The sequence below is a fragment of the Delphinus delphis genome, chromosome 4, assembly GCF_949987515.2.
Source record: "Delphinus delphis chromosome 4, mDelDel1.2, whole genome shotgun sequence".
NCBI classification, from domain to species: Eukaryota; Metazoa; Chordata; class Mammalia; order Artiodactyla; family Delphinidae; genus Delphinus; species Delphinus delphis.
This window is the reverse complement of record NC_082686.1, coordinates 56107036-56116698: the sequence shown is the minus strand read 5'-3', so window position 1 is coordinate 56116698 and position 9663 is coordinate 56107036. Positions and strand designations below refer to the sequence as shown.

Genomic DNA, 9663 nt, shown 5'->3' with positions numbered 1-9663 from the left:
GGAAATTAGAACACTCCCTAACAGCATACACAAAAATAAACTCAAAATGGATTAAAGACCTAAATGTAAGGCCAGACACTAACAAACTCTTAGAGGAAAACATAGGCAGAACACTCTATGACATAAATCACAGTAAGATCCTTTTTGACCCACCTCCTAGAAAAATGGATATAAAAATATATATATAAGCAAATGGGAACTAATGAAACTTAAAAGCTTTTGCACAGCAAAGGAAACCATAAACAAGATGAAAAGACAACCCTCAGAATGGCAGAAAGTATTTGCAAATGAAGCAACTGACAAAGGATTAATCTCCAAAATTTACAAGCAGCTCATGCAGCTCAATATCAAAAAAAAAAAACAATCCAATCCTAAAATGGGTAGGATATCTAAACAGACATTTCTCCAAAGAAGATATACAGATTGCCAACAAACACATGAAAGGATGCTCAACATCATTAATCATTAGAGAAATGCAAATGAAAACTACAATGAGGTATCACCTCACACCAGTCAGAATGGCCACCATCAAAAAATCTACAAACGATAAATGCTGGAGAGGGTGTGGAGAAAAGGGTACCCTCTTGTACCATTGGTGGGAATGTAAATTGATATAGTCACTATGGAGAACAGTATGGATGTTCCTTGGAAAACTAAAAATAGAACTACCATACAACCCAGCAATCCCACTACTGGGCATATACCCTGAGAATTCCATATTTCAAAAAGAGTCATGTACCACAATGTTCATTGCAGCTCTATTTACAACAGCCAGGACATGGAAGCAACCTAAATGTCCACCGACAGATGAATGGATATAGAAGATGTGGCACATATATACAATGGAATATTACCCAGACATAAAAGGGAATGAAACTGGGGCATTTGTAGAGATGTGGATGGGCCTAGAGACTGTCATACAGAGTGAAGTAAGTCAGAAAGAGAAAAGCAAATATCGTATATTAACACATGTATGTGGAACCTAGAAAAATGGTACAGATGAACGGGTTTGCAGGGCAAAAATAGAGACACAGATGTAGAGAACAAATGTATTGACACCAAGGGGGGAAAGTGGCGGGGGGTGGTGGTGTGATGAATTGGGAGATTGGGATTGACATGTATACACTGATGTGTGTAAAATGTATAACTAATAAGAACCTGCTGTATAAAAAAGTAAATTAAATTCTAAAATTTAAAAAAAATCATTCTGAAGAACCTAAGGGCAGGACAGTAATAAAGATGCAGACATAGAGAATGGACTTAAGGACACAGGGAGTAGAAGGGTAATCTGGGACGAAGTGAGAGAGTGGCATGGACATATATACACTGTCAAATGTAAAACAGATAGCTAGTGGGAAGCCGCTGCATAGCACAGGGATATCAGCTCAGTGCTTTGTGACCACCTAGAGTGGTCAGATAGGGAAGGTGGGAGGGAGACACAAGAGGGAGGAGATATGGGGATATATGTATATGTATAGCTGATTCACTTTGATATAATGCAGAAACTAACACACCACTGTAAAGCAATTATACTCCAATAAGGATGTTAAAAAACAAAAAAAAATGAGCCACCAAGATAGTTCATGCCATAAAAAAAAAAGTAAGAACCCATAGGATAAAACCAATGGACCAATGCATTTTTTAATTAGTAAGAAATAAATATTTCCATAAGAATTTCAGTATGTTTAGCTATTAAATGTACACTCCATGAAGAAACACACATATTATATAGTCTTTGAACATTAAAATGATACTTAGAATTTAAGTTTTTATATGCTTTATGTTTCACATTTATTAAAGAATAAAGTCAACTTTCTCTATATTTCTCTCCTGAAGTAACTTTCATTTTGTCAGAAGTTCAATCATTATGGCACACAGTCCCTACTTTTGGTGTTATAAACTGGGCTTTTCAATCTATATTCCAGTTCTAGTTTGACCTTAAGCTATAGTAAAGTTTTTCCCTCCGTACACAAGGATTTGTTTCTATTATATACCAGTAGCACCCAGGCCTCTAACTGCCTCCCTGAAGACAACTTATAATACCCTAAAAATCACCCCTACTAAAATAATCAGGAGACCAAAGCAAAGTAAGCACATTTGCCATTGTTTTTCAATATTATTGAATCCTTAACATAGCCCTGAAAAAGTTTTAGTAAACATGCTTTTTTGCAGTAGTTGACAATTTTAGAGAAAAAGAAATGCTCCCCACCCCACTACCATCCTCCTTTGTTAATAGAGAGCTTTTGGTTTTGCTTTTGTTTCTTTTACTTGCTTATGTTATTTATTTGCTTTGTTTTTATTTTCTTATAAGAATTTTGAATATCTTTCATTTTGGTTATACATTAGATCTTAACTTTCTCAAATTTTAATCAAAATGCTATTTTTGGTGTTATTTTAATTATAAACAAACTCTTACTCCTTGGCCTGTTTTCTACCAAAGTGAAACAAGTTGTGGCATTTAATATTTAATTTAAAAGTACCTTGGGGCTTCCCTGGTGGCACAGTGGTTGAGAGTCTGCCTGCCGATTCAGGGGACACGGGTTCGTGCCCCGGTCTGGGAAGATCCCACATGCCGCGGAGCGGCTGGGCCCATGAGCCATGGCCGCTGAGCCTGCGCGTCCGGAGCCTGTGCTCCGCAACGGGAGAGGCCACAACAGTGAGAGGCCCGCGTACCGCAAAAAAAAGTACCTTGAACTACATTGTATACCTTTAAACTGGTTTCTCACTCTCCCAGTTAGCAACACATCTTGCTTGAACATTGTGATTCTCAAGTCACAAAAATGAAGTCCTAAAAAGATATTTTACCAGTTACCCAAATATTTATTCTATATTTAATTCATTTTTTCAACAAATATTTCTTGCATAATTATCATATGCAAGGCACCATGCTAAGCACTGGTCATTCTGGGAATAAAATAAACGTGGTGCCCTCCTCTCAGAGTTTACAAGCCAATGAGAAAGAGAAAGAATAGTCAAGATAACTAATAAATAAATATAAATTTTCAAACTGTAAAAATTTCTGTGGGGGCAATTTCAGTGACAGAAAAGTGGGGACTTAACACAAATGAAAGTATTAGAAAGTGGTGCTGATCAGGTATCACTTGAACTGAAACTGAAGGGATGGAAAGGAGTTAGTCATTGAAAACAGGAAGTAAAAGAGCTTCAGGAAAAGAGAGTCATCTGTACAAATAGATGTCCCCAGTGTGGATTACAGCTGGGCATCTCTGAAACATTAAAGATGTCCAGGTTGATAGGGACATGGTAGTCAAGGAACGAGGAGATAAGGTTGAAGAGGTAAGCAGGGAGTCTGTAGTTTATTATATAGGATTCAGATTTTTTTTTTCCGCTTAGTACAAAGTAAACCTTTGGAAAATGTTTTAAGTTGGGAAGTGACATAACCAGATTCACACATCCAGATATAAAGATGTAGATATGTACACATACATACATATATTAAATTTTTAATCACTATACTTGTTCTTTGGAAATGGATTGGAGATAGACAACTATGGAAGCAGAGAGGCCTTTTGGGAGACTATTCTAGAAGTTCTGCTGAGAGATCATGGGCACTTGGACAAGGATGGTGGCAGCAGGGATGGGAGGAATAGACCAAATTCAATACATATTTTGGAGGCAAAAATTAAAGAAATTTCTGAGAGATTGGATGTGGAAGATGAGGGAGAGAAAGGAAACAAGGGACACTGTATCTCTCATCCACTTGGATCGGAAGAGAGTGAGTGACTATGAGGCTGAGACTTAAAAATTTAAAAAGAAGTATGTAGAGTTTGGAGTTGTAGAAGGAAAAGCAGCTGTCCTTTAGCAAATGTTCTCCTAATGTCTGCATTAAATACAAGGTGAAAATCAGTAACAAGAGCCTTCTTAGTTTGAATTTGCACCTTAGCACCCAAGTTTACAGTTCCCTCAGCCACTCTTAATGATTTAAAGAACCTTGGGAATTCCCTGGTGGTCCAGTAGTTAGGACTCAGCACTTTCACTGCCAGGCCCAGGTTCAATCTCTGGTTGGGGAACTAACATCTCACAAGCCATGGGGTGCAGCCAAAAAACTAAAAAAAAAAATAAAGAACGTTTCCACAACTCTGATATCAAGAGTCATGGCTACCTAAAAGGTAAGGAAGTGCTTAAAAAAGGTTGGGGACAAAAAAAAAAAAAAAAAAAGGATGGGGACATGTCAAAAGAACAAATGAGGCTCTGCAGCAAATGTGCCCTTTCTTTTTTTAAGTTAGAGTTGATATGGTTAACATAATATGAGTTCCCAAGGATGCCCACATCCTAATCCCTGTGAATATGTTGCTTTACACGATAAAAGTGATTTTTCAGATGTGATTAAGTTAAGCATCTTGACAGTGGGAGAGTATCCTGGATTATGCATGTGGGCCCAACATAAGCACAAAGGCTTTTTAAGAGGAAGGCAGGAGGGTCAGGATCAGAGAGGAGATACGACAACAGAGGCAGAGGTAGTATTGATGCAGGGCTACAAGCCAAGGAATGTGGTCAGCCTTTAGAAGCTAGAAAAGACAATAAAACCAATTCTCCCCAAGAGCATCCAGAAGGAACGCAAGCCTCCTGATGCCTTGATTTTAGCCCAAGATTAATTTTTGGACATCTGACCTCCTGAACAGAGAATAAATGTGTGTTGCTTTAAGCCACTGAGTTTGGGATACTTTGTTACAGAAGCAATAGGAAAGAAAGCAGTTAGCTTTATGGCACATGACTGAAAGCCTCCTAATCCTACGAACAATTCAAAACCAGGTATGCAGTAAGGAGATCGACCTCCTGGATAGATCCCCACGCTCACGAAAAAATACAGAGCCTCTGGAGTGAAGTTATTAAAAATGTGATTGCAGTTTCAAATGTGATTTTTAAATGGAATCGAGATTGACTTTTTTTTTTTTTTTGGGGGGGTTTGTGGGCCCCACACTGTTGTGGCCTCTCCCGTTGTGGGGCACAGGCTCCGGACGCGCAGGCTCAGCGGCCATGGCTCACGGGCCCAGCCGCTCCGCGGCATGTGGGACCTTCCCAGACCGGGGCACGAACCCGTATCCCCTGCATCGGCAGGCGGACTCTCAACCACTGCGCCACCAGGGAAGCCCGAGATTGACTTTTGATGGTATAGTTATTTTGAGTATATTTGACCACCACAGAACAATTGTTCATCCAAACAAAATAAAGGTGCTCCTATTGGAACAAATATAGATTTCCTGCAGATCTTGTTAAATATCTACATTGATAATCACCACAAAGTCAAAAAAGTACAGAAGAAAACTCCTATAGGGCATTTACTAAAAATGTTAAGTTGATTAGAGGAATGTTTTAAGAGTATGAGGTCAATCAAGAATGTAAATTTTTCGGCTTCCCTGGTGGCGCAGTGGTTGAGAGTCTGCCTGCCGATGCAGGGGACACAGGTTCGTGCCCCGGTGCGGGAAGATCCCACATGCCCCGGAGCGGCTGGGCCTGGTGAGCCATGGCCGCTGAGCCTGCGCGTCCGGAGCCTGTGCTCCACAACAGGAGAGGCCACAGCAGTGAGAGGCCCGCATAACGCAAAAAAAAAAAAAAAAAAGAATGTAAACTTTATAATGAATGACCTCAAGGTTGACTTTTAGTTTTCTTTTATGTTGACCTGTCCTTCAAAGGAAAGTGAGACAATTTTTTAGAGTAGAAAGAGGCAAGTGTTGGGAATATTGGGAAACAGTATTCTAATAGAAGGAACATGAAGGGAAAAGTCAGTCATGTATGTGGCTTGAAGGGAAAAGAGAGTAAATTAGAGAGAGAAGGACTGGAGTTGTACACCTCACAACCCTGCCCATGAGTCCTCTGCTTGGCCATCTGTCCCCTTCCTCAACTCTTATCTCAAATTTAATGTGGAAAATAAGAAAAAAAGACCAAGAGGTAAAGAAGAAAAAAATAGCATGATGGAAGGATAATTCTATTTATTTTCAGCCACTTCAATTTGGACAAGGCTGCCCTACCAAAGCACTCAATTGGTTGAAGGGGAAAAGTGAACAAAGGAAGAATCAAAAGGACAGTAGAAGCATAAAAGATCAATTAGCTTCCTCATACAGTCTAGAAACAATGAATCTCAAAGGAATAATCCAGAAATATTCTTTTATTTGTTCATTTAGCAGTATGTCCAGTTGTTACTATCCCAGATGCTGGGGACATGGGGAGGGGGAAGGTTGAGATTAGGGAGTAGACAAGCTAACCCTTCCCTGTGGGAACAGGGACCTGATCATTCTTATTCACCGTTACATACCCAGCACCAAGACATAACAGGTGCTCAATAAACATGTGCTAAATGAAGAAGAAATACAGTGAAGTCAAGGCTAGCCATTCTTACGGAGAAAAGACAGAAAATGAAAGAGTTGATACAACACATGATACTAATCAAATCAATGATACAGGTAATATTTATCTTGGGGTAAGAGAGCAGAGAATTTTGCTGTTTCACATCTGAAATAGCAGTGTTTAGTGGCCATTCCCCTACAATACATGTTAACCTAGCAGTTCTCACTGTATTGGGAGCATTGCTGGTATGTCAGTGCCTAAAACGGCACTGTCCAATACAGTAGCCATTAGTCACAGATGGCTATTCAGATTTAAACTAATTAATATTTAATTTCATTTAAAATTCTGTTACTCATTTGCATTAGGCACAGTTCAATAGCCACAGGAGCCTAGTGGCTACTATCATCATAGAAAATTCGATTGTACAGCCCTCTTCCACACCATGCTACATTAAAACATAAAAGTAGCCAGAATTTTATAAATGAGAGAAATAAGACATGGTGCATACATACATATACACACATACACACACACACACACACACACACACACACACACACACACACACACAGAGCTAAATCGTTCCATATCAACTCAGCATCTAGAGGAGGCAAATCAACTTTGTTTCTGATAAATCTCACTTCCTCACAAATACAGCTGAACCTTGAACAACCCAGGTTTGAACTGCATGGGTCTACTTATATACAGATTTTTTTCAATAAATATATTGGAAAATTTCTTGGAGATTTGAGACAATTTGAAAAAAATTCATAGACAAACTATATAGCCTAAAATATCAAAAAATTAAGAAAAAATTAAGTATGTCACAAATGCATAAAATATAGGTAGGAACTAGCCAATTTTATCATTTACTGCCATAAAATATACACATATCCATTATTAAAAAGTTAAAATTTATCAAAACTTATGCACATAAACACAGATTATTAATTCATTAGTGTATGTGCTAGGCTACAGTGAAGCAACTGTGTAAATTACTAGGCTACCATAAAGCAATCATATAGCTGCTTCTTCGTTATCAATGCAAGAATCATTATACCTGTAAATAAATATGAATTTCTTTTTCACATTATTTTTTTTTCATTGTTTTTTTTCGGTCGTGCCACACGGCATGCCTAATCTTAGTTCCCCGACCAGGGATCAAAAAAGTGCCCCTTGCAGTGGAAGCTCGGAGTCCTGACCACTCGACCACCAGGGAATACCAATTTATTTCATTTCTGATGTCTAGCATTAGTAGTACATATAACATCTACAGTTTTTTGTATCATTTAAGACAATAATGGGGGCTAAAGTCGACAAGATGCTAGCAGGGGGCATGAGGGTGGTTCAGTCCTGACATGGCACAGGGCTCAGAGGCTCTGCTCCTCTCCCCACCGGCTGTGATGCTTCCCCCGGCATGGCAGGCCCTTCCCTTTTCAGGGACCCCTCCTCACCCGTTACATTCACTTTCCTCTCTTCACAGAGATTTACTGATTCTCTGAGGATTCACAGCTGATGAGGTGGACCTGATTTCAGCCCTGACTTGGAAGATCATGCTGAAGACGCCACTCATCTCCTCCCCCATGGACACTGTGACAGAGGCTGACGTGGCCATCGCAATGGCTCTGATGGGCGGTATCGGTTTCATTCACCAAAACTGCACTCCAGAGTTCCAGGCCAACAAGGTCGGAAGGTCAAGGAGTTTGAACAGGGCTTCATCACGGACCCTGTGGTGCTGAGACCCTCACACACCATAGGCAAGGCGCTGGAGGCCAAGATCCAGCATGGCTTCTCCGGCATCCCCATCACTGAGACGGGCACCAGCAAGCTGGTGGGTGTCGTCACCTCCCAAGACATCGACTCCCTCACCGAGAAGGACCACACACCCTCCTCAGTGAGGTGATGACACCGTGGAATGAGCTGGTGGTGGCTCTAGTGGGTATGACACTGAAAGAGGCAAATGAGATCCTGCAGCACAGCAAGAAAAGGAAGCTGCCCATTGTTAATGATCAAGACGAGCTAGTGGCCATCATTGCCCGCACTGACCTGAAGAAGAACCAGGATTACCCTCTGGCCGCCAAGGATTCCCACAAGCAGCTGCTGTGTGGGGCGGCCATGGGTACCCATGAGGATGACAAATACCACCTGGACCTGCTCACCCAGGCGAGTGCCGACGTCATAGTGCTGAACTCATCCCAAGGGGACGCTGTGTATCAGATCACCATGGTGCACCACATCAAGCAGAAGTACCCCCACCTCCAGGTGACTGGGGGAAATGTGACAGCAGCTCAGGCCAAGAACCTGATTGACGCTGGTGTGGACGGGCTGCGTGTGGGCATGGGCTGTGGCTCCATCTGCATCACCCAAGAAGAAGGGATGGCCTGTCGTCGTCCCCAGGGCACTGCCACGTACAAGGCGGCTGAGTACACCCGGCGCTTCGGGGTGCCAGTCATAGCCGATGGTGGCATCCAGACCGTGGAGCATGTGGTCAAGGCCCTGGCCCCTGGAGCTTCCACAGTGATGATGGGCTCCCTGCTCGCCACCACCATGGAGGCCCCTGGAGAGTACTTCTTCCCGGATGGCGTGAGGCTCAAGAAGTCCCGGGGCGTGAGCTCGCTGGACGCCATGGAGAAGAACAGCAGCAGCTAGAAGCGCTACTTCAGCGAGGGAGATAAGGTGAAGGTCATGCGGGGCGTCACGCGCTCCATCCAGGACAAAGGCTCCATTCAGAAGTTCGTGCCCTACCTCACAGTGGGATCCAGCACGGCTGCCACGATTTTGGTGCCCGTAGCCTGTCTGTCCTGAGGTCCATGTACTCAGGAGAGCTCAAGTTTGAGAAGCAGACCATGTCAGCTCAGATGAAGGGTGGTGTCCACGGCCTGCACTCTTACGAGAAGCGGCTGTACTGAGGACGGTGGTGGAGGCCAAGGCGGCAGAGGGTTTGTGTCCCAGGGTCCCTCTTTGGGCACAGCCTCCCTCCATAACTGAGTCGTCCACAGATTTGTACTACTGGTTCCCCAGCTCCTTTCCAGGGAGAGAGGAGGGGAGGCCCTGAGGCTCTGTGGCCCCTCTCTGGGCTTCCGCCACAGGTTCAGGACTGCTCCCAGGCCGGGCTGCCCTGGGACCCCCCCCAGGTTCCTCCTTCTTCAGTTCCCCTGAGCCCAGCCAGCCTGGGCTCTCAAGCCCTGCGCCTGCCTCAGGTCTTTCTCATTGCAGCCTGCTCCAGCCCGGCTCCCACCCCTGGGACAGGGGCCCCCCCCCCGGCTTCTCCTATAGGGCACCTCCCTCCCTAGCCCCACCCCAGAAATGGTGCTCTCCTGGCCCTGCCTCTGGCCCCTTCCTGGGCTGCTGCCACCTTAG

At 43.1% G+C, this 9663-nt stretch overlaps 1 pseudogene; it reads left to right on the top strand.

Annotated features, from left to right (window-relative positions):
* The first annotated feature begins 6313 nt into the window (after positions 1 to 6313).
* Positions 6314 to 9212, top strand: LOC132424393 (inosine-5'-monophosphate dehydrogenase 1-like; annotated as a pseudogene).
* Positions 9213 to 9663: the final 451 nt, after the last annotated feature.